General features: G+C 45.7%; 1 long non-coding RNA gene across 1 annotated transcript in view; it reads right to left on the bottom strand.

Moving 5' to 3' along the window:
• The window catches only part of LOC144142462 (uncharacterized), a 34236-nt gene extending 9862 nt beyond the window's left edge, over positions 1-24374 (bottom strand). The window contains exons 1-3 of the long non-coding RNA XR_013316991.1: positions 24263-24374; positions 12150-12170; positions 11947-12078 (exon numbers count right to left, since the gene is read on the bottom strand). This is a non-coding gene — a long non-coding RNA (uncharacterized LOC144142462). The remainder of the gene's footprint in view (positions 1-11946; positions 12079-12149; positions 12171-24262) is intronic.
• Positions 24375-25942: the final 1568 nt, after the last annotated feature.

Here is a 25942-nt window from a genome sequence, read left to right as displayed (position 1 = left end):
AACATTGAGATTTAAGATGGAATTACATCATGCAGTTTTTTAAAGTACAAGTACTCTACGCCAACTTCAGTGGGCGGAGACTGTTATTTTTTGCATACAAGTGTCCACTGAAAAGACGTAGAACTTCATGCCGTTAAACAGTGTCACGGCTAGTTTGTGTTGCCTTTTAAAGCGTTCTTTAGTGCCGAATCACGCTAATTTCATGCAAATCTGAATCTGTTAAGATTGCGGCTCTTCTACGGCGCATTTACACGACGAAAATAAAATTACTTTTATAGCAAAAGATATGTCCGCTGTTTGTATTACTAGTGATGATTGTGTCCCAAAATACGCTGCTTAAGTAAATACTAATTGGGCCTATATGTTCCTAAACTCGAGTTTTTCACGCCTATATATGCCTAAAAGGGAGCAGCGATGGCGTAGAGGTAGAACACCCGCCTCGCGTGCGAAGGACCGTGGTTCGAATCCCGGTGCCGGACAATACCCACCCGATTTTAAAAAATCCGCATATTGATGAAATTGCACAAAGGGGCCTGGGGTGCGGCCTGACCCCAGCGACCTTTGCCGGTAATGCACTCCATCACCAGAGCAGGATTGGCCACCCTGGTGTAGTAATGGCCACAACCTTCCATGAATACGCCAATTAACACTCGGCCCTTAGTCTCCTGCAGCTGCGAAGCAACTGACCACGGCGGCGGTCAGACCTGTGACGCAGCAGAGGGTGCTAAGAATCCCTGGATCGGGACAGGCCGCCAATGGAATCTCAACCTGGCAACGTTTAACGCACGAACCTTATCTAGCGAAGCAAGTCTCGAGGTGTTGTTCGAGGAACTAGAGGGCCTTAAATGGGATGTAATAGGGCTTAGCGAGGTTAGGAGGGCAGGCGAAGCCTTTACGGTGCTGAAAAATGGACACGTCGTATGTTACCGTGGTCTAGAGGACAGAAGAGAACTGGGAGTGGGATTTATAGTCAATAAAAGCCTAGCTGGCATCATAGACGAATACTATAGCATTAACGAAAGGGCAGCAGGTCTTGTAATTAGGCTCAATAAGAGGTACAAGCTCAAGGTGGTGCAGGCCTACGCGCCCACATCCAGCCACGACGACGAAGTAGTGGAACGCTGCTATGAAGATGTGGAATCGGCAATGGCTAAAGTAAAAACACAGTATACCGTAGTTCTGGGGGCTTCAACGCTCAAGTAGGCAAGAATCAGGCTGGAGACAAGGCAGTTGGGAAATATATGGTCTGGGCTGTAGAAATAGCAGGGGGGACCTACTAGTTGAGTTTGCAGAACCGAATAACCTACGCATAATGAATACATTCTTCCATAAAGAGGATAGTCGAAAGTGGACCTGGAGGAGCCCGAATGGGGAGAACAAAAATGAAATAGACTTAATATTATGCGATAACCCTGGCGTCGTGCAGGATGTGAAAGTGCTCGGAAGGGTAAGGTGCAGTGACAACCGTATGGTAAGATCTCGAATTAGGCTAGATTTGAGGAGGGACCGCAACAAGCTAGTGCGAAAGAAGCCGATAAATGAGCTAACAGTAAGACGTAAAGTAGAAGAATTCAGGATCGCGCTGCAGAACCGATACTCCGCCCTTAACGAGGAAGCCGAGCTTACGACACAGGAAGCCAGCGACAACTTTACACGCATTATCACGGAGTGTGCAGTAGAAGTCCGGGGCACTATGTCTAGACAGGATACTGGCAAACTTTCACAGGAGACGAAAGATCTAATCAGGAAACGGCAAACCATGAGAATCTCTACCGCAGCTGACAGAATAGAACTAGCCGAGCTCTCGAAGTTAACCAATAAGCGTAAGACAGCTGACATACGGAAGTATAATATGGAGAGGATCGAATACGTTGTAAAGAACGGAGGTAGCCTGAAAGCAGTGAAGAGACGTCTTGGCGTGGGGAAAAATCAGATGTATGCACTTAAGGATAAGCCAGGCAATGTCATCACAAATAGAGATAAAATAGTCACAGTGGTCGAGGAGTTCTATAGGGATCTGTACAGCAGCCGGGACATACAGGATAATGCCGAACGAGACAGTAGTTCAGAGGAGATAGACATCCCACCAGTAACGACCAAAGAAGTAAGGAAGGCTTTGAAAGAAATGAAAGGGGGCAAAGCACCTGGTGAGGATCAGATAACAGCAGACCTCTTGAAGGATGGCGGAGAAATTGTACTTGAAATACTGGCAAACCTTTATACGCAATGCCTAATGACCGCAATGGTACCGGAATCTTGGAAGAACGCGAACATCATCCTAATCCATAAGAAAGGCGACATGAAGGACTTGAAAAATTACAGGCTGATCAGCTTATTGTCAGTCGTCTACAAGGTATTTACCAAGGTAAAAGCTAACCGAATCTCTGCAACTTTAGATTTCAGTCAACCTAAAGAACAAGCAGGGTTCCGTAAAGGTTATTCAACAATGGACCATATTCACACGATCAATCAGGGGATAGAGAAGTGCGCTGAGTATGCTGAACCCCTATATACAGCCTTCATAGATTATGAGAAAGCATTTGACTCGGTCGAAACCCTAGCAGTCATTCAGGCATTACGGAACCAGGGGGTACATGAGCATTATGTAAGAATACTAGGGGATATCTACAATGGGTCTACTGCTACCATCATCGTCCATAGGGAGAGCAGTAAAATACCTATAAGGAAGGGTGTCAGACAAGGAGACACAAATTCTCCAATGTTATTCACAGCATGCTTACAAGAAGTATTCAGAACGTTGAATTGGGAACAGGTGGGAGTAAGTGTTAATGGAGAATACCTCAGTAACCTCAGATTTGCTGATGACGTTGCCTTGCTAAGTAACTCGGGGGACGAATTGCAAAGCATGCTTTCCGCACTGGGCGCACAGAGTAGAACCGTGGGCCTGAAAATTATTATGCAGAAAACTAAAGTAATGATTAATAACCTCGGGACAGCACATCAGTTTGAGATAGGTGGCGAGGCAGTGGAAGTGGTAAGCGAATATATCTACTCAGGCCACGTTGTAACCCCAGATCCCAACCATGAGGCAGAGATAATTAGAAGGATCAGAATGGGGTAGGGTGCATATGGCAGACATTCTGAGATAATGAACAGCAGCCTACCATTGTCGCTGAAGAAGAAAGTGTATCACAGCTGCATCTTACCGGTACTCACCTACGGGGCAGAAACTTGGAGGCTCACTAAGAGGGTTCAACTTAAATTGAGAACGACTCAGCGGGCAATGGAGCGGAAAATGAAAGGTGTAACATTAAGGGACAAGAAGAGAGTGGAGTGGGTCTGGGAGCAAACTGGTGTTAAAGACATATTAGTAGAAATTAAGAAGAAGTGGACGTGGGCAGGGCATGTAATGCGAAGGCAAGATAACCGCTAGTCATTAAGGGTAACAGAGTGGATTCCTAGAGAAGGCAAGCGTTGCAGGGGGCGGCAGAAAATTAGATGGGCAGATGAGATCAAGAAGTTGGCGTGGATAAATTGGTCACAGTTGGCACAGGATCGAGGTGATTGGAGAATAATGGGAGATGCCTTTGCCCTGCAGTGGGCGTAGATAGGCTGGTGACTATGATGATGATGATATGCCTAAACTACACTTTTCAGTGCCTCTTACAAACGCCTATAACGTTGATATTTTGTGCGTGAAGTTCCGCTCTCTCGTACTGACGAGCGACGCTTTTACGCGTGGCATAGAAATTGCAGCCTTCAGATAAAATATACGAGTAAACGTTTTCTCTGTATCCATCTCTTCAGCGTTTGCGGTGAAATCTCCAAGAAATCCGCAATCATACACGTACACACTTTTAGTGTCAGTACAGTGATCCTGAAACAGGTGCTTCTTTGTAACTATGCCACTCAATATTCATGTGGAAGTGACCAGACGCACACGCGCTACATCTAAGCCATGTTTTGATCCTAAAAACGGTGAGTAATAATGTACACAACATGCGCTGAAAGTGGTCAGCTTTGTAGCTTAACCGTGTCCTAATACTCCACAAGCAGAAACTTTCGTTTTCTAACGCCTCGCGCTGGAAAGACATGTGAAGCCTCCTGAGTTTTCGTAAAGAGACATAAAAAACAAAACAAAACACAGAACACTTGGTACATCGGCTTTGCCTTAAGAAACGACAAATACAGCAGTATTTTGCTTGTCATCTATTTGTGTACATGTCGTACATGGGATTTTTTCTACAACACGTGCAATGAAATAAAAAAAGTGAAACATAACCCAAGAGGCAAGGCCCCAATACCAACTTTGCACGTCCGTCTTGTTCTAGTATTACATGTACCGGGCGCTCCTTCCAAGAAATCCGACGAATAGGCTCGAACTATTCTTTCCCTCAGAGTTACTTCCGTCTTTGTAAAGACCACGCTCATTCACGTTACCTTCAGGCTACTCTTAGGAAGAAGCAGATGACACCGTCAAGGAAGTAAGCAAGCGTTTTTAATGGGTAATTGTAATTTAGAATTACTGAATTTAATATACATCGAGAGGGAGAACTTGTGAGTTGATGCTTCATCATACTTCTTCCTAGAACGTAAGGAAGAGCCCAACATGTGAACAGATGTTAATATGACAAACGCATATTTTTTTCTTTTGTAGAAACAGCGAGGCATCGTCAAAGAGGGATATACAGAACACAATATTCGTTTGTATTGTTTTTCCTTCTACACATATGAGCGCTTGGTGATAACTAAGAGGCTGATTCAGCCGTAAGCTCTGGGATCTCCTCCTCAGTTTTCAAATTTCCCATTTCAAGTGCAGTTGTTTCTGGATGTAACGAACCTCAATGCAACGAATTAGCGGATTTAACAAAGTTTCTCACTTCCCATTTCGCGCCCCATTAAAACCCATGTGTTTCCTACCTTTGTTAACGGAGGCGGTCTGACGGCTAACCTTGATGTAAAGAGTTGGTTATGCTGATGAGCCATTGCTTGTTGCACTTTTTCTGAAATATCAGCTTAGAAACGCACTAGTTTCCTTTACACTTCAAAAAATACCTAAATATGACAGGAAAAAAACCTTACCGGCCTAATATATTGCGTATGCGGATGCATGTAAAATGCAGACGTGGTTTAGTTAGTGTAGAGGTATTAATATTTTTGAAGATGCAACTAAATCTGGTTGATGATTACGTTACTCCTTGATGCGAAGTTTCAGCGGAGCGCGAAATCAGGAGTCTTCGGAGAGACGGCGCATACAAGCTGCTTTGATGTTTCGCATCTCTAAATTCGGGCGTCCGCGGCGTTTAGCTTCCACTCCGGGGACTCATTTAGCGGCAGAGGTCCACAAAGACCTTCCTTCACCTTAGGAAGTTATCGCGACATCGGCGAATACGCCCCGGAGAGCACCACTGTGGTTTTATTTCGTAGCCGGTTGCCGCCGGGGAGTGCGACTCGCGCAGCCCTCTCAGAATATCGCTTCCTTCTCAACGTCAGTCATACTCTTCCTCTCCGCCTTCATTCTGGCTATGTCTTCGGTGTCCTCCTCGTTCTCTGATTACAACGAGATGGTAGGCGAAGGATGCCGTGAAGCCACTGAGACGGCGCTTAACAGCTGGACCCAAAACTGGGGCAATACGTTTACCTGTTGTTTAACAGAAGAAATCATCGCAACACACGGAGTTTGTGGGAAGATTGAGCTCAATCAGTTACCCGCTTTGCAAAAAAGCCAGGGAAGCTTGCACTGACGCGCAAGACTTGAAAGGCGAAGCTGTTGTAGGTGACTTGTGAGCATTGCCGGACACATAGTTAGCATTCAGTATCATTGTTTATTTGAATATTTCTGGTGCTAGTAATCGTCGCCACATGCATCAAAGAGGTCGTCCTATTCTTCGTGGTGGGCGGTGGATGCAAAGCATCCTCAGCATTGTACACTTTCAGGTCTTCGTCATCGACTCGAGGCACCGGTTGCGGGATCTGCAGGCCATCTCCAGAAGGATTGGCACACTTGTAACCCGGTCGCCAATGATTCATAATTGCTTCTAGAGAATGCCGCTGCCGCGGTCCCCCCCTCCCGAGATGGCTGGCTTTTCACCTTTAGCATTAGCACTGGAAAGTTTGACATCCTCTTGAATGCAGAGGTACGGCTACAAAGGAAAGCTATATAGCTCCCTCAGAAACTTCACAAAAGAAGAAAAAAACTAGCACCAATCTAGCCTGTGAATGTGGTTGGAAAGCAAAGCTGAACGGCACCCACAACGATTCCCCAGAACGGCACCCACAACGACACTTAAATTCACTCACGTCGCACTACAAATAGTGAAACCAGTGAACAGTGAAATGCACTTAACCACACCCTATATTACTTGTAAGAGGTATTCTCGGTAATGTTAAATAATTGGATGATGCATGAACGGTGGTTGGTTGAGTTGTATTGGGGTAGCACATGAGTGGAAACACTTTTTTTATAAAATAAAGCTCAAACCCGGTGTTAGACGATCTCACTTCTCCGTCTCTGCCGTCGCGGACGGAGGCGACGGAGGAGCATGATGAGAAGGAAGAGTAGGAGTAAATGCTGTAGTGAAGAGTATGAGCAGACGCCTCAGAGCAAGTCGACCTAACGCAGCGCTATCCGCCTATGCTGGTATGGGGTGCATCGCTGTACAATGAGGAAGTAGCAGAAGAACGCTCGGCGTCTGGTGTTGCGGAGCCCTGCTCTCGGCTCTTGCTATGTGCACATCTCGACCGTGAATAAGCCCCTCTCTAACCGGCTACCCAGGTATCGGCTATCTTCTTTACAATACATCTATTGAGATATCTGAACGGCCCACAGTTCGGCCCAAGGGAGTGGGTTCTTCTTGACGGTAGCCCATACTCAGTCCGCACCGCCTGTGCTCTCTCCACCAGCTTAAACTGAATAGGCAGAGAGGGGCTGGACAAAAGCATATCCCATTGCTCTTGTGCGGCAGTTGACGGAAAGAGAAAAGGATGCCCAGGGCTAAAGTCGCGCACCCCGATTATGTGGCAGACTGTTCCTACTTCTGATCAAAATTTAAATTAAGCATCGGAGTGATTCGGGTGCCTTAAGTGAAGACGCGTCAGGTGTTGGAAGGAGACGGATTGTATGAGCCGTAGAGTAGTTTGTTGTTTTAGATGCGACTGCATCTCATTCACCCGCCTTGTCCCTCCATACGGCGTTGTTGTTGTCCGTCCACACCCCTCCCCATTCTCCTCGCCGTGCGAGGTGCGCTCTCCACCGCTCACCCCCTCTCCTCTCCGATAGCGAACACTCTCTCGCGAGGGGCATTGGATTAGATTCGATCGGGTTGGCTTGGCTTGGCTTGGCTTGGCTTTGCTTGGCTTCGATTGGATTAAATTGGATTGGATTTGGATTGGATTGGATTAAAGTGGATTGTGTAACGTCATAGCCGCGCCACGTTGCGTCATAGCCGCGGTCGTTCCAGCACCGAATCCCCAAGATGCGCCGCGTCTCCACAGGGTTCCCCTCGCGGGAAGGTGGGCTAATTTTTTATGGAAAGGTCAGGGTAAGGAGAAGGTAGGGTCTGTCTCAGAAGTCGATAATGCTGCGTTTTGTCCCTGAACGAGACGAGCGGGTGACTGTCCTCGTGCAGCTCCATAGCACAAGGAAAAAGAGCAGCCTTGGTGGGTTTAGTAGTTTCCCTCCATGGAAGCGTGAGCGGGTGTCCAGGCGAGCTAAATGGAACCATTAGAGGAGTGGTGTTTTAGCACACGTAGTGCAAGTTGGGACACCTAACCCAACTATTAATTCCGGTAGGCTTGTTGGGAATCGGTGACTACCTTACGAACCTCTGGTTGAGTGAGTCAAGGCGATGGCTCCCTCTTCTGCTGCCGTAATGTCTTCGGTTTTGAGTGAGGCACAAGCAAGAAGGTTGGTACTGGAGGTAGCCACGAGGATGGCGTACTGCTGCCCTTAATGTAGGGAGGGTCTGTGTAGATAACTGCATGATCCCCACCGAGGGTGGTGTTGAGCGCTTGAGCCCGTGCTTGTCGGCAACCCTCGTCGTGTGAGGGGTTCATATTCCTACGGAAAGGGAGCATCTTTAGTTCTTGTCGCCAAACGTCCGGGAGTACATCAAGCGAAGTGACATTCTCTGCTGCCGAGCCAACCTCGTGAAGGATGCGGCGACCCGCCGCCGTTCTGCTTATTTGGAGCTTCTGGAGCTTCTGGCCCTCTATCAGCTATTCCGCCATGTTGTACGCACCGTGCTAACCAGCCTCTCTGATGACGAACTCATGAGAAGGGAAATGGCTTGCTCAACCGCATTTCTAATCATTATATAAAGCCCCTCTATGTTCTCCTTGACGAGAAGACATGGGGTTGACGTAAGTGGTTCTCGAGAGGACAAAAGCTTCAACTAATCGAAAATGATCAGATTCCTTGAGGCCTCGCTTCTTGGTGGCAACTCGTCTGATCATGTGTATGATTTGATTGATGCTGTGTTTGAGGTGCTGCAAGGATACGTCACTCTTGGTGTTGGCCTGAAGATGTTGGCCCAGGGTCTTGAGCTGGGGCTTGGAGTGATAGCCTGGCCCTCAAGGAGTATTTGAATAAAAACGACACCTTGAGGTGTCGTTTGGCGTGAGGGTGGACTACAAGGATCTGAGATTTTTTACATGAACACTGGACGCGTCAGTGTTTACCGCATTGGTGTACTAAAAGTGAGATGTCATGGGTTAGTGTGAGCTTCCTTTATTGCTATCGCGTGGCATTCAGCGAGAACGCTGGGGTTAAACGCGTAGATGTGCTTGGTCAGTGCACCACTTCTCTTGCCCTTCTCCGCTTGGGCTCGTAGGTAAATCGGTGATAGAACGGGGTCTGGCTTTATTACTCTATTAGTTCCAGGTTCCATTCCTGGTGGTGGGATGAATTCGTTTATTTGTTCTGGGGAGTTTTTTGTTGACACCAATGGTCGCAAAAGAACCCTTGGGGGGTAGAGGTAAAAATCTTTGCTTTAAAAGTCTTCCTGGTGCAGCATTCGAACCATGGACCAAAGCATAACCGGAGCAGTCGTTCTACCAACTGACCTAACGAGGCGGCAAGTCGTTTGTACCGCAAGAGCGAATTGATCAACAACTCGAAGTGAAGGACAGGTGTTAATTGACTATATTTAGGGGAACTCCCCAAGATGGCATAAGTTTTGGTAAAGGAAAGCTTTATATCCACCTGAAGGCAGACGTACGGCTACAAAGGAAAGCTATACAGCTCCCTCAGGGACTTCGCAGTTGAAAAAACATTTGTCCTGGTCTAGGATTCCAACCCAGGACCACCACTTAACCGGAGCAGACACTCCACCAACTTACCTAACCAGGAGGCTAGTTGTTTGTAGCGCGAGAGCGAATTGATCAACAACTCGAAGTGAAGAAGAGGTGTTAATTGGCCACATTTAGGGGAAATCCCCAGGGTGCAGTAAATTTGGCAAAGGAAACTTTTACATCGACCTGAATGCATCCGTACAGCTACAAAGGAAAGCTATACATCTCCTCTCAGAAACTTCGCGGTTGAAGAAAAATTCGTCCTGGTCCAGGATTAGAACCCGGGACAAGCGCTTCACCGGAGCAGACACTCTACCAACTGACCTAACCAGAGACTAGTTGTTTGTAGCCCGAGAGAGAATTGATCAAAAACTCGAAGTGAAGGACGTGTGTTAATTGACTATATTTAGGGTGAAATCCCCAAGGTGGAGTAGGTTTAAGCAAAGGAAAGTTTGACATCCACCTGAATGCAGCCGTACGGCTACAAAGGAAAGCTATGCAGCATCCTCAGAAACTTCGCAGTTGAAGAAAAATCTGTCCTGGTCCAGCATTCCAACCCAGGACCACCACTTAACCGGAGCATTCCCTCTACCATCTAAGCTGAGCAGGAGGCTAGTCGTTTGTAGCGCGAGAGCGAATTGATCAACAACTCGAAGTGAAGGACAGGTGTTAATTGACCATATTTACGGGAAATCCCCAAGGTGGAGTAGGTTTTTGCAATGGAAAGTTTTACGCCCACCTGAATGCAACCATATGGCTGCAAAGGAAAGCTATAGAGCTCTCAGAAACTTCGCAGTTGAAGAAAAAAATTACATCATCTTCCAGTGGAGAACCCTGGTGAGGATGCGAAGCATCATAGGGGTTCCGTGTGGTTCCATTGTGTTGCCTTTATGTTGAGTGATCTGGTGTTTAGTAGCGCCGAGGGGAATTCCACGTCCGGGTCCACACCGGTGGCAAAGGCACGCAAGTACTGTTGTATTACGGTGATTAGACGGTGGTTCTCCAGGCGCCGAAACTCGTCCATCATGTTCTTGTTAATGTTGTCGTCTCTTGGCTAGAATCGGTAGTCTCCGTGAGCTTTGGTGAGGTAAAGGTTGTTGACGTCGGTGCACCGGCGGAGAGCAACGTACACGACCTGCTTTTCGCAGCTGCGTCTCCTTCTTCTGCTTCAGCGGTTTCCCTAAGGGAAGATGATGGCGGTGGTTGAACGCGAAGCTATCTGGTGATGGATTTTTCGGTTGGCCAATGCCTAGGTGCATCCTGCCACAATCATCATCAGAGGCGCTGCGGACGGGATACGGACGCGGGACATCCCCCCGAGCAAGATCTGCTTCGCATCTAAAATTCGTCCTAGCCCAAGATTTCAACCCGGGCCCACCACTTAACCGGAGCAGTCGCTCTACCATCGGAGCTAACCAGGACGCTAGTCGTTTGTAGCGCGAGAGCGAATTGATCAACAACTCGAAGTGAAGGGCAGGTGTTAATTGACCATATTTAGGGGAAAACCCCAAGGTGGAGTAAGTTTTTCCAAAGGAAAGTTTGACATCCACCTGAATGCAACCGTGCGGCTACAAAGGAAAGCTATACAGCTCCCTCAGAAACTTCGCAGTTCAAGAAAAATTTGTCCTGGTTCAGCATTTGAACCCGGGACCACCACTTAACCGGAGCAGTCGCTGTAACATGTGACCTAACCAGGAGGCTAGTCATTCCTAGCGCGAGATCAAATTCATCAACAAGTCGCAGTGAAGGACAGGTGTTAATAGACCAAATGTAGGGAAAATCCCCAAGGCAGAGTAAGTTTTTGCAAACTAAAGCTTTACATACACCTGAATGCAGACGTACGGCTACAAAGGAAAGCTATACAGCTCCCTCAGAAACTTCGCAGTTGAAGCAAAATTAGTTCTGGTCCAGGATTCGAACCCGGCACCGCCGCTTAACCGGAGCAGACACTCTAACAACTGACCTAACCAGGAGGCTAGTCGTTTATCACGAGCGCTCGGAATTTTATCTGTATTTTTAATTTGCAACGCTGAACTTACGATTAGTAACAACAGCGACGCTAATAAAATTTGCTTCTAAAGACACTATTTTGTTTCAGCAACCCTCTTTGTAACGACCAGAAAGGTAGCGTTTTACGCGTAGAGTTTTTTGCGGTAGTCACTATGAACCCGTATAGAATCGCACATTATAAATATTTATTTTTATTTGGTGTTTGGTTTGTTGCCGAAGCGGTATGCATTGCAATTTACTCCTCTGGGCAGCTTGTACTGTACTTAAACCAGATATTTAACCTCGACAGAAGGCATGCAATTCGAAGTAAAATAATTGCAGAGACAAAAGAATGCCCTGCAATGAAAGGTGATTTATATGGTCTCATGTGGTGTGAACTCGTAGAACTGCAATTGTTCGCGAGTCTGGCCAGTAATCGTTTTGACGACAGACACAAAAATCAGATATATTTAGTAGTAAACAGCAGGAAGTGACTTTGCACGACGGTGTAGTAGCAAGAAGGCATAATTGACTTTGGCCGTCCGCTTTAAAAAACACTAATCCAATAAATTGTCCGCAACGAACGCAAGCAAAATATTTGTCCTCCCCTACAACGAGAGGACGCGGAAGGCTGCTTTTTCGGGTGTTGCGTACAATACAACTCCTGCAGGTATTGTGTACATGATGAGCTGAAATATTTCTCACGTCTTTGTTGGAACCTCCTTCTTCGCCTATCATTTCCATCTTCAACTTGGATTCTCTGTCCGTCAAGCTTCCGAAGCGCATCTCCATACTTCTCGTTGGCGAAACGACATCCTCTGATTTGTGGATTTCTTACTATGGGGAACGAAAGTTCATATAATATTTATAAAACGCCTCAGTAAAACTGGGAAATCTTATGTACTTACATGTTATTTCTCCATCTGCTCCTGTGGGAAAATAAAAAAAGATGTTTAGTGTTGGTGCAGACATTATGCGTCAAAGTGCTTTGACAGCTAGCGTTAGGCACCATGAAAGGACATTTATGCAGCCCTTTTGTGGGTTTCTGGAGAGTGACTACTGAAACAACTGCATTAAGAAGCCCACAAAGTTAAAATTATATAAAGAGTGTTGTGCTTCAGGTGTTTACTGTTAAGAAATTCTGCTTCAGGAAATTTTGAGTTTCTTTCTAGGGCACATTTAAAATCTCAGGTGATTGGCTTAAAAGGTTCCAACGGCTTCTTTGGTGCATACAAAAAAAAAACTCCGTATATGGATTTAAAACTTTTTTCTGTATCTCGCCGGTAAAGTGAAATTAGACGTCCACTTGAAATGCAGCCGTACGGCCACAGAGGAAAGCTTTACACTTTTTCTTTAAAAACTTTAGAGTTGAAGAGACATTTGTCTTGTTGCAGTTCAAAATCTTCAATTGTGAACATTCTGAGAAAGCTGTATAGCTGTCCTTTGTTAGTCTACGAGTGCGCTTTACGTAGATGTCTAATTTTCCTTTGCAAGAACGTGCTCCATTGGGGGGTTCCGCTAAATCTGGTCAAATATTGCTAAAATATTTAAAATGTTAGATGGGTTGTGTTTGGTTAACTAACAAGCACCCTCTCGACTTTTCACGGAGGGGCTCACATCTAGAAAGTTGTTTTAAATAATTGCACAGATATTATAGAAGAGAATGATAAAAAACAACTTAATCACCTTGAGAAACAAAACCTTTTGATGTAACAGTCAAGAACCACTTAGAGCTCTGTGACCGTATCTCCAATATTACTTTTGTGAGAATCAGCGCAATTTCCTTTTATGCTTCCGGCAATAGTGTGCCTTATTCAGCGATATGATTTTGTTCACAAGATGAACTTAGGGTGTCCACTTCTCCATACTTTACCAGGCAATTGGCAGGGCTTACTTCTGCTATCCATGTTAGACCTTCCGCACTTGACACCATATACTTAAAAATGTTAGGAAAACGTTCACGTCACATGGCAGTTATAACTGCAGCCCGAAATCATACATTCCTAACTGCCTTTTCCAAGTCCGTTTTGTGAGGCAAGAACCATTTTATGAGTCCCATTTGGTCCTCGATACTGTATCTATATGTTTAATGTATTTGGCGTCAAGTGGGAAGACAAACATTTTGACTGCGTTGTCGTTATAAACTTCCTCCTGAAACACTACGTCAATCTGGCTGCCGCATCGGCTACAAGGGTTGACAGAGGCAGAAATCTAGGCGCAGCTTCGGAAAAGCACGATGACTTTTGTTTTCGTTTTTTCTGGTTTTTTCTTGTTTTCGCTAATATGCCTGTACTCACTTTCCTTGCCTGTACTTTGTAATTTCGGTGAGCGTACTACATTTTTTTGCGCCAAACCTCCTGCTTTTCCATTCGTCTTTTAAGTAATGAATCCTCAGGGTCAGGAAAAAATTTTATGGCGCCAAGGTCAACGTGGGATCTTGTAGAAACAAACTTATTGGACCAACTTGTGCTCCAATGAACTTAAAGGAAACACAAATGCCGAAGAAGCAGGCAGCAGAGTAACATGCACAGATAAACGTCGGTGAATCCAATGCCGGGACTTTTTTCTAGGCATTTATCTCTCGCGCTATTTTTTGTGAAGAAATAGAATTGATCAAGAACCACGGTGATCGAAGAACATTCTGGTCTCGTAACAACAGGGTGAAACACTCGGCCTATCAAATTAAAATAGCCTGCGCGGCATAAAAAAACAAAAAAAATGGGCCGTGTCTGCTCCTTTCGTTGCAAATGTCGTCAAAAGACGGTAGTCCTTTCGCCAAAGAAATGCCCCTCCTTGCTTTCCCGCTCACCTCTCATGCTGTTCCTGTACCGTCGCGCTCATCACAAGGTAAACACACTAAAGGTTTGCGCAACGCGATTTTTATTTACAAAGTTAGTTTCACTGCTACAGGCCGGGTTCCTCGATGCCAGCGCTGCAATACGGTGGAGACGCGCGTAAATCGATGAAGCCTACAACAAAGTTTATAGAACCACGTGGCCGCGCTCCACGGGCGTTCCAATCAAAACGTGGAACCCAGCAAGAGGAACCTTTCGTTGCTGTTGCCGCGTGATTTTTCATATGCCGCCAGGAGGTGGCGCGAGCAACAGCAGGCGGCGATTTCCCGCAGTAGATGTGGTATATCATTTGCTATCGAAAAACCAAGCATCCATGATTTTTTTAATAAAGGAACACTGTAAATAACCCTTGTGTACTAATTTCCTGTCTTATATTCGCGTAATGTCTTGTTCTTGTTCAAGAAAGTACACAAGTATGGACATATAAACCGGGCTTAGACGTTTACGTTTGGCTGTGAGCAGATAAGACTAGTGCGCAATATCTAGTTTACTTTGGCAGGGTGGATAAATCGAGTCACATACAGAGAGGCAGTCCAAAATTTCTGGGTTTAAGTAGCCAAAGAAAGGCTATCGTCCTTAAAATTTGCGCAGCTTAAACTGGTGGTGCAAGGCTGGAGAAATGGGAGAGCTCCCATCTTCTCTCCCTTTATCGGAGACCCAGCCATTGCACCTCACAGTTATTTTCGTACTTGCCGATGAAAATTCTCCATGGCATGTGGCCCGGATCGTTTCTCCCGCAAGCTTTCACATCTCTCCCAACGTGAACCGCTTTAGCACGCACTCGAACACGCGGCCAAGCCCAAGCTAACGCCAGCGCTACGAACTGAAAGGAAATGCTGTGCGCCCAGAATGCAACGATAACTCAATGGGATAAATGACGGTTTCCTCATACGAGGAACCAGTTTTTTTCTCACCACGGGGAGCGTTTTTTCCCCCATTGGCTGCAAATGTTACTGTTCCCCGCCGATGCGAACCCCGCACCTTGTGGGCTTTGGGGTGGCCCAGTGGCCGCTTTCATGGCATGAAGGTCGCGGGTGCGACTCGCTGGACCTCGTCCAACCACAACTTTTTATTGAGGCTTCGAGGTTTTTTGGCGCGACGGACGGACAAAGGTCAGGTTAAACAGCTCTGCTGTTAAAAGAGGGAAGCATGGTCTTCTCTTGGAACATAAAAGGGGCAACCTGGTGCGGCGGCACACGGCAAAAAACACAAGTAAACAAATGAGAAGGTATGGTTCGCGGCAATAACCCACTCTGAGAGTATATCGCCGCGATGCTAAAATAAAACAGCTGGCCACAAATAAAAACTCTGTTTTATATGTGGTAACGCTGGAGATAGGGAAACCACGAATACTAGCGACTTCCTACTGTCGCCAGCTTAAGCCGCCTGTAGCGCCGTGATGTGCCGGATACATCGTCGCGGAAAACAACGTACATGAGTTGTTCATCACGTCGTTGAATTCTGTAGCGCTTAAATACCGTCGCAGGAGCTCCTCACTAAGTACGCGACATGAAATTAACGTCCAAAGACACAAAACCACCTGGGTGGCATTGGACGTCTTGGCATCGCCAGATGTAGCGTCGGGCATCCATGAGCTGCTGGACCGTTGCACAAAATCGAGAGAGCTTGAGATCTGCAAATCGTCTTTGGAAGGAGTGGCACACTCGTAGTCATGTCTCCGATTATCCATAACGGTTTCTTGAGAATGTGGTGGCCCCGGTGTCCTTACCCAAGCTGAGTGTCTTTTTGTCCTTTCGCATTAGCGATGAAGTTGTTTTTACATGCGCGGTATTGCTTGACCAGAGCTGTGGAGTTTTTTTTTTTTGTTTGCGAAAGACACTTACACACCGCGGTGGCTCAGCGGTGGCTCAGTGGCTAAGGCGTTTCGCTGCTCAGCACGAGGTCGCGGATTCGATTCCCGGCCGCGGCGCCCGCTGTTTTGATAGAGGCGAAAAGCAAAACGCCCATGTGTACGATATTTCGCCGCACGTTAAAGATCCCCAGGTGGTCCAAATTAATCCGGAGCACTCCACTATGGCGCACTTCTTCGCCTGCGTTGCGTTGGCGCGTTAAACCCCACAATCAATCAATCAGCCAAAGACACTACACGAGCTGGGGACTCAGCGGTCGCCGCAGTGCACAGGCCCAAGTGTTCAGTATTTTCTTAGTATTTTTTCGTGTTACGGCGAACTTACGACTAGTAACAACAGCTGCACTGTTAAAAAGCTCCCCAGGAAGTACAGCCTCGCAAGACCACACATGATGAATACACGTTCGAATTTTTCTTGACTATACATAATAGCTTAATAAAACATGTCACATTGACAATGCGGGGCCTACTGCAAAATGTAGATGACATAAGGCGATTCTGCATGCGAACCAAACAAGTGCGATATGCTTACAAGAAACACGTTCAACAACCAACGCGTCAACTTCTTCAACAGTTACCTGGTTTTCAAAGACACGGATGTGTGCACAATGTGATGTGTTGGCGTGGCCATCGTCGCCCAAAAATTGTTAGCCGGTCGTGCATTAGTTTACACTGCTTTTGATGCTGTCGTGATTCGAACCGTAATTTTTGATACATTACTAACACTTTGCTCCCCCTACACCCCTCCTGATTACCACTATCAAGGTCTGCTTTTGACACTGAGATGGATCATTACCTTAGCTGTAAAAGTTCGTAGTCGAGTTTAATGCTCATACTTCAGTCTGAGGTTCTTCTCGCACGAATGGTTGAGGTCGCCTCATTGAAAACGTCTTAACATCATCAGGAGCATGCCTTTTTATTAAGAAACAGCCTAGTTACACACCTCGACCAGGCTAATAACTCTACAGTTCACTTTCCATCTCTACAAGCGGAGGTGGGCATAAACCCGTACTGTAGTGACCACTCCCCAACCACACCAACATACATAGCGAGAAGCCCTAATGGCTTATCTTCCCATGAAAATTTCGACGAAGCCAGAAGTAACTAAAATACATTCACAGAGACATCCAAGCTTCACATGTGGGCGAAGCAACTGAACTCATCACGGCGCACACCCTAGACGCCACCAAAAAGTACGTTCCTTTGGTATTCGGTTCCCCACGCAACACAAACGGGCGCAGGTAAAACTGGGACTGTTGGCGGGCTTGAGAAACCCAGAACAAGGCATGGAGTACCTTTCGTCGGTACCCCACATCAGATAGCCTGATATCTTTTAAACTGGCGAAAGCTCTTGACTAGCAGGTGCGCCGTGAGGTGAAAAGGGAGAGTTGTCAAGGTGTGGTCACGAATACGTAAACTTTAGAGATGTAGTTTGCCCTTTGTCAGCGCAGCAGTGGAAATACTTGAAGACCAGGCTAATGCACTTGCAGAACACTTTCAACATGTGTGCAGTTCATTTTTTAGAGATTCCGGGCAACAGGTTTGCTCATTTTATTGACACAGTAAGATAGCTTTAGGACTGCTCTATTTCTGCGTTGTCGTCTCGAGTACAACATCCGCTTGTGAAGTACAAAAATTTGCTGCTTTTCTGATCGCTACGCTGCAAACCTTGTAAAAATATGATAGTCTACTGCAGCTCCGGCCAGGAAAATTCCTCTCTTCTTTTCCCACCCCTCCTTCAAGTTGCTGGCGCCCTGAATCGGTCCTCCTATGATAAACGCAACACAGGTTTCCTAAATTCAATATTAATACATTTGCACCGCTGGCGCGCCAAGTATTTGGAACTGTTGGTACTGGTCGGCTTGACGCTCCAGCATGAAGCTCCACATTTAACCATTGGAATCGTTTGTATATTGCCATTAAAATATAGTTTTCATTAGCTTTCTGTATTTCTATCGAGAAAACTACGCCCAGCACTTTTCATAAACAAACGAACAGTGCTAGTATCAGTTACTTATTTAGGTTTTGCTTCAAATAGGCCGAATGTTTTCCTTTTTATCAGAAAGTGTTTGCAAAGATTAAGCATACTTCCAGATTTTGTAGTTGGGAAATGGTGTACATGAATAAACATCTCGTTCCACTGTGAACGGAGGATTTGAATTAAGGGTCAGATAAGCAAAAAGTTTCGCATTTAGGTTGGCGTAGACAGGGGTCTTAAACAATAGCGAAATGACGTTTACGGGAAATATCCTTATTTCCCTACAGAGTTTCCCTTGGGCTGCACACATATTCCACCGAGCATACAGTTTTATTCCTAGGGAGGGATAGTAACAATGTTAAAGGGCCGCGACAGTTTCTGATATTGCAGGGTTGGAATATTTTTTTGATGAAAGGTTTTTTTCTGACGAGCTTGATTTCCAAGTTGTCGGACAAGCAGAAATCAGACGCGGCAATGTCTGAAAAATATGCATGGCTAGAAATTAGTAAAAACCAGTGAATGCAATGCAGACCTCGGAAGAGACTGTTTGTTAAACGGTGCTGGGTCTTGGTATGCACTGAAGAAAAAAAGAAAAAAAACAAGGAAGGAAAAAACATACAGAACGAGCATCTTCAGTGCATGCCTGTCATATATAGGCTTGTAGTTTTGGAAATAAACTTAGTTGTTACTAGCCCCTGTCTCGTGTGCCTCCGTCCACGTCTTTATTGCGCTAAGTCCCCCAATTCAGGATGTACCAACTAGCCCAAGAGAACGTTTTATTGAAGTACCTTTCTAGCACAGTGGGCCCTTTTGTTTCTGTGTTTTCTTCCCTTGCGCAAGCCTCTGTCGTCGTAAGCTACATCGCCTGAGCGGAATGCCGTCCGAGGCTCATGACGTTTTCCATGAAAAATAGGTTTGGTCCCTCCAGACGTTGCGGCGTTCGGATGTGTGAAAGCTTGCTTTTGACACGTTAAGCGGCTGTGTAAGATCCTACGCTCTGAATTAAAGCGTCAGGTGCGGTTTTTTTTATCACTGGCTGCAAGTTCTTTGCTTCACTCAGCACCCTGAATCTATCGCAAGCAAGAACCACCAGTTCTACAGACGCCTTGCTTCCTACACGATATAATTTTGGGGGCGGACAATCTTGGTTCAATTATCAAGAACATGGAAGAAAAGAAGGCGGAGCCGGTGCCCTGAAAGCTATCGGTGATGCCCAAGTCCCTGACGACATAGCTGGCATTCTTCAAAAAGGGCCATTGTACAGCGTCGAGAATAGAATGCCTACCCATGAACTGCTTTCCCTGAATAGAAGAGTGGTCAGGAAAAACCAGGCGAAGACGGCGCAAGGTGTCTACTCGACGGCGTCGGCAGCCTTCTCCGTACCGTGTCGACTACCCGTGATCAACTTGACCGGTTAGACGGCGTGGTCAACTATTTCATGGACAATGATTTGAGGCATCTACAAAGCGACAAGGAAGGAGGGTTCGTCATCATGACCGGGGGAACGTTCAATGAGAAAGCCACACTTGTCGTCAACAAGAACTTCCTTCCTGCTGATGTGAGTGCTGCAAAGGTTAAGAGTAAAGCTGTAACCTTGTATAATCGCCTCGAGCTATAGAAGCTTGCTAAGGGCATCGGCGAAAGTGGGCGGGCCAATTTAAAGGTTTTCTTCACCGCCAAAACCCATAAGCTTGGGATTCCCTTCAGGTATATTGTCAGCGAAAGCGACACATGGCAATTGTTTGTCAGTGGATTTCTTTTAAAGCAGCTTAAAACCTTACGTGTGAATGACCCTGGCGAAACTAGAAACTCTGTCACTGTTACGGATGTTATAAGGGGTAAAACCGACGTAGGATATGCTTTTTCGATAGATGTTGAAGATTTGTTTCACTCGGCACCGCAGAATGAACTGTTGGTCGCAGTTGTCGAGTGTATTGAATCAAATGGGGATATAGCCTTTAAAAACGCTGTCGGTATCTCGGTTAACAATTTTATGGCCCTTATAGGATTTTACTTCAGTTCTACCCACATATCTTTTGAAAATAAGCTTTATAGACAAAAGAAGGGTATCTGCATTGGCTTTTGTGAAGACCCAGCAGTTTGCAACATTTTCATGGCAGGTGTCGATCGTGATCTCTTTGAGTCCTTCAACGGAGACAAAGGGTTTAAATTTTTTAGATAAGTTCACAATTTTTTGGTTCCTTTGAAAAAATAGGACCCAGTAACCTATCTAAACACTCTCACAGAAGTTGTAAGTCATTTTCGTCGGAGCGGGAAGGGTTTATTTTTACAGAGGAGCTACTACTTTACTGTAGACTCGAGTTTTTAGATATTACCCTAACTTTTCTGGACGGCTATGTTTGCTGGGAATACGGTAAGTATTCCCACAAAACCTCCAAGGAACTGTTGCCTTTTCATTCCGTACATTCTAAAACTGTAAAGCGTGCCATCAACACTGTTTGCCTTCAGTCTGCCCTGCACAAATATTGTGAGAAAACTATGGCAAGCAGTTTTGACCATCCAATGATCAGGCTTCAGGCTTCTGGTTTTCCGAGTTCAATGAGTACCACCGTGGCGGAGGGTTTGCTAAAGAAAACAAAAGGTGCTCCACAAAGGGCTCCTGCTGAGCGCTTGCCAAATGAGCCAAAGCCCCCGGTCATGCCGTACATGCATCGAGTTGAGCACAAGCTCAAGAAGGTTGCTTCCAGGTACAACGTACCGGTTGTGTTCTCAGCGACCTTAAAAGTTTCCACACTGTTCTCAAGAATAGCGTCATAAATGAAGCTCAAAAAAGTGAGAAAACAAGCATGCCAAGCCTTTCATTAGGTGTGCGGTAGCGGTTGGGAATGAGAGTCCTTTCAATTGTGGCAAAGTGTAAATCAGCTAAACCGGCCAATGCATCAATAGCAACCTAACAGAATATACCCTGTTGATGAAAAATGAAACTGGGTCACACTTGCCCCTACATTGTAAAGATTGTGATTGTGTTTGTAAACCCGACCTGGACAAAACAAAAATAATCGAAAGAAGCAGAAGTGTGACTGCACGTGAGGTTGCCGAGGCATCTTTTATAAAATGAAAGGGGCCCATGTGCGTGAGTGTACCGTCACTTTCTATCTATGAGAAGGAAAGTGCTTTTCTACAATCGTTTTTCTTCTCTAAGCAGCTTCCGTCACCCCACTAAAGCCAGATTTTCCAGTTTGGCACTACTAATTTTCTCCCAACGCCCAACACTCCCTTTTACCCACATAGTGTCACGCAGCCACACATTCCATGGGAACAAAGTGACTCACGCCACTGCCCACTCCCTCCTTACCCGTGCACTCGCAGATGAGGCCGCTACCCTAACCGTGACAACTAGATGGAGAGGGAGGGCGAGCGAGATAAAGAGAGAGGCAGAGCTAGACAGAGATAGAAAGAGGGAATGTAATTCAAAGACTACGATCCGCCAGCTTTTCGTCCCTCTCCAAAATTTACACCTAGAACCTGCACCACAAAAGAAAATTCTGGCGTGCTTCTACCTATCATTTGCTCACCGGCTCCAACGCCCGCATCTAGCCAAGCCAGCCTCTCACCAACCAAACCCACGCTCCGCCACCACTGCCTCTACCCCGCGTTTTATGCACCCAACTTCCCCACTGAGACAATTCTAACACTAATCCGGACCATCACCGTATATGTCCTATCGACGCCGTTACCCTCATGCTGAACTATAGGGTGATGGGATAACGAGTTGCCCATTTGCCAGCTCAACGACCAGGAGTCCTGATCTCTCGTGCTAAAGCGGGAGCGACGGCCCGCGGCATGCCGGACTATGATGACCACCCCCCCCCCCTCCCCCACAGCTCCAAACAATCTCTCTAGTCTTCCCTCTCGCTTTCTTTGAAGAAATGTTTTGCAGCAATCACAACAGCAACAAATCGTGCATCCCTTAATTGAGACGCCATCGCATCGCGGGGAAGTCAGCGATGGCGTCGGCACGGCCTGCTTGATGGAGGGATTTGTCGGAGATAAACGATTTTATTACGCGGGGTATCTTGTGGCGCTCAACCCTGTTTTACATTGCCGACCAACGCGTCATAGCCGTGGTTAGCGCTAAAAACCAGTAGGGACCATATCAACTTCGTACTGTTGGGCATATTCTGCCACATGCAATCAAGCGGGAGAGCTGGTTTTACGTTCTTGATGGGGAGAGTCGTTTCAGAGGACGCAGCAAAGCTTTTCTTGGCTTTAGAAAACAGTACTAACCTAGTTTGGAGATATCCATAACTTACAAAAAAAAAACAAAATTGCACGATTCTGGCGGAAGTTACCGGTTTTCTGACCTCCCCAAATCCTGCAGGGTCGCCATGCCAACGCTGGGGACTGGTACAAAAACGTAGGAAACACACCGTGGTCCTCGCGGGAGCGCTCTCAGAAGCGGTGCTTAACGATAAGGGGAATTATAGGGACTGTGACCCAACTTTGAGCCTTGCTGCAGTTAACGTTCTCTCGTCTTTTTACCACCACCCTTATTTTAAATTTGACTTGAATCAAATGCGCAACGAATTTCGAAAAATGAATTTTTTTTTAAAGAGGAGCTATTTTGCAGAACCACACGCGACACACTGTAAGTCTTATTGGTTCCATTTGGTGAACTGGAGTAAATCAATCGTAGTGTTTGACATAAAAATACACTTTTCGTCCCAACATAACTGCGATTATCATAACTGCAGAATGTGAAAACCCTAAATCCAATACGAACGGCGTAGAGGTCCTAAAAGTGCATTTACAATCGCTGAAGGGAGGCTGTCCCATTTTTTACTTACTGCCTACAACAGTGGGAACAATTTGGGGGTTCACAAATACGAAGAAACCACTGCCACTGCTTATCCGTTAGCGCTGAATGTTCACGGCAGATCCGGTCGCAAAGGTCTAGTCATGGTCCCCGCCCGAGGTATACGGTTACTGCCTTAGGAAACAGCCGAAAATGTTCTACAATGCTTGATAAGGTATGTGGAACTTTCGTTTTCTACAATACGGCATCTTCCGTAAGGCTTGGCATCCTTGCGGCGCCCTGTAATGGCTCAACAAGTGCATTGTAAAATACGGATGTTTATATCACGTGTGTCAACGATGGCAACAGTTTCTCTTGCCGAACAAACAGTCGTGCAGTATGAGACGCGCAATTGACGTGTTAGAGGAGGCGTGAATTCGCCATTTCAATTACCCGCTGCTGGAAGGAGAAGAAAATCAAAAGCATTATGTGTTGAGATATGGCGGAGCTCGAAACAGGCCCAGGTAGTTCAAGCTGTATATTCAAGCTCTATATTAGGCGCTTAAATTACGAATTCAACACTTTTTGAAGAAATAAATTTTGAGAAATAATAAATTTCGACGCTTGTTAACACACGTTTAAAAACAAGTTACAAAGTATTCCTAAAGCAAAACGCCTGCTATAATAATGCAGAATTATTGTTTGAAGTAAATGTGCATATGTTCCTCTGAAGGAAAACGATAAAAACATTTAAAATTAGAATACATTATGACGAAATTGTGAAGCAGTTGTGTATTGGTTGAACTTTAATGCGTGCGGAATACTATTTTGTGTGCACACTTTACACCTGGGGGATTTCGGACCTACGTTTTTTATAATACATAGAAAATGTGTTAATGACTGTGCTTTTGTGGTATTGTGGTATTATGATGGTGCCATTAGGTTCAAATTTGTTTAAATTTGTGAACATCACTTTTATTGCTGACACTGTGAATCTGGTGGCGGAGCCCTCTGTTAGGCCACACGGGCTTTTATTCGAAGCCTCCCCTTGGTTCGCCAAGAAATGAAATCGAATCAAATCAACAAAAAAGATATATTTTACCATTCAGTGGAGAACGTTTATGTGCTAGGAGGGGGGCCGTTACTCCCACTTCTGTGTAACGGTGAATTCTAGCAGTCTTAAAGAACGCCAAAATAAATGAGCAATAACACGCTGCCGGGAGTTCTGTCACTGTATTGTACTTCTAACGGTTTCCTTTGCCGTCCATTTTGTAGGAGGCCTGCAATACTGTAGAATAAAAAATATCGTCTGTTTGATTTTTGCAGAATTCATTAGGGTCAGCAGTAGCAAAATGTTGGTTAGAGTCTTTCAGCTTTTTTGATGGTGTGATTACAACTTCTTCATTGCTGATTTTTCTTCCTCCAAAAATCACGCGGACTAGAAAGACTTCAAGATAAAATCTCATTACCGTAAGCTGAAAACAACGCTAGTCTCAGGCTGATATTGGAAATATTTCTGTTATTATGCCGGCAAAACAAACGTCCTTCTTTCTAGCGCTTACCATTGGGAACAAAGGCAACGAGTAACAGGACGAGCAGAGCTGCTAACCAAGCCAGGTTTTTCATCTTCTCCAAGTATAGTGCGACGCAGATTTTCTCACAAAGAGGCACCGATTGTCATAGGGGCAGTTTTTATTCAGCCGTGCCTGTCCAATGGTCTCGCTGAAGCGAAGCCCGAAATAGCCATTGGGTTGTCATCCACAATAGCTGAAATCAATCCCTCTTTTCTATTCTTATTCACGTTGGGATCTTGGAAAAACAACGTCTACGAGCTCAAGTATGCCCTCCTGGTTCTTCCAGGTGCCACTAAGGGCTGTTACCATATAAAAAGGTACAGAATTCAACATTTAAAAAGCAAGCTGACACTGAAAAATGTTTGCTTTGGCTTTATCTACGATATTCCAAGACTTCGGATTTGAGATGTTTCACCTCAGGAAAAATGATGAGATGTTTCTCTGAAGGTTGCTGAGGTGACAGGAAGCAAATATTTGCTGACATAAATATACTTAGGTATTGTTTGTCTCGAGCGACAAAACCATCCTGCATTGTTAGCCTCTCGCAAGTCTATTTCTACGGTCCCAAACTTACGTCAAAGTACAGTCGCGATGAGAGCTTTGCGAACATCCCCGCTCTAACAGCAAAAAGCAGAGAACGCGGTGGAATATCCTTTGTCGCGTGACCTCACTGGACCCGCTTGGAGTGTCGCTGCTGAAGTGTTGACGCCTACGTTTTCGCTTCGGTTTTAAAATAAAGGCGATAGTGTTTCTTCGGTGTGGCAAGAAACAAAATTTTGCTGTGGTTATCTGCCGGCAGGTCTGTCCGCCCGTTTATGGCGTGAATAAGCCAAACGAGGCAGCTGGTTCTGGTTGTGAAGGATTCACTTACTTAATGGCAATTACCCTGATGCTCGTTAACTGCCGGTGGCTACTAATGATTAAACCTTGTCGCTGGCACATGGGCCTCCTGCCATTTACGTACCAACGAATGGGTGAACGACAACAAACTCGTCGTTCACGAATTATTAGTCACCCGTCGGGAGACCGCGTGGAGCACGAAATAGGGAGAACTATAGGAAGAGTGAAGCGGGAGTGTGAAAGAACGGAGATTTAATGGGGTGAGTTAGACGGAAGAGATGAGCGTAATGGAAAAGAAGAGGACATCACATTCTATTGTGCGATATGGGAAGAGAGTAGGGAGCCCTGGATGCGAACAGGGGGGAAAGAGAGAATGACAGGGAACGCCAAGGACAACAGTAATAATTAATAGTTACATGAGAGAAAGGTAGGAGGAAGAGTATATGAAAATGAAAGACGTATAGGAGGGCGGGCTGTTGAGGGCGAACAAGAAGAAGTAGGTAGAAAACAAATACCGAAAGGAGAGGGGAGAGAGTCTGAGGAAAATCGGATGAGATAGTGAGGAGAATACAGTGATTCCAGGTGTAGGAGATAGCGTTTTTAAGGTTGAAGGAGATAATTAGGCAAATGTATGGGTAATTGGTGGGGATGGGAAACGTGCGAGACCGAAAAACAGTGTAGGCAAGGCTGCTGAATCTCAGCGCAAGCTATTAATGGACCGACGCAAAGAATGAGGTTGAAAAAAAGCTGCGTCTGCCGCCATAGCCAGTGCTTTGGTTCAAGATGCATCACCAACTCGCCCATATTTTCACGTTGACAGGAGAGCGG

This window comes from Haemaphysalis longicornis, unplaced genomic scaffold, assembly GCF_048455015.1.
Source record: "Haemaphysalis longicornis isolate Haplotype H1 unplaced genomic scaffold, Haemaphysalis longicornis Haplotype H1 scaffold_6, whole genome shotgun sequence".
NCBI lineage: Eukaryota > Metazoa > Arthropoda > Arachnida > Ixodida > Ixodidae > Haemaphysalis > Haemaphysalis longicornis.
This window is presented reverse-complemented; position numbering and strand designations above follow the sequence as displayed.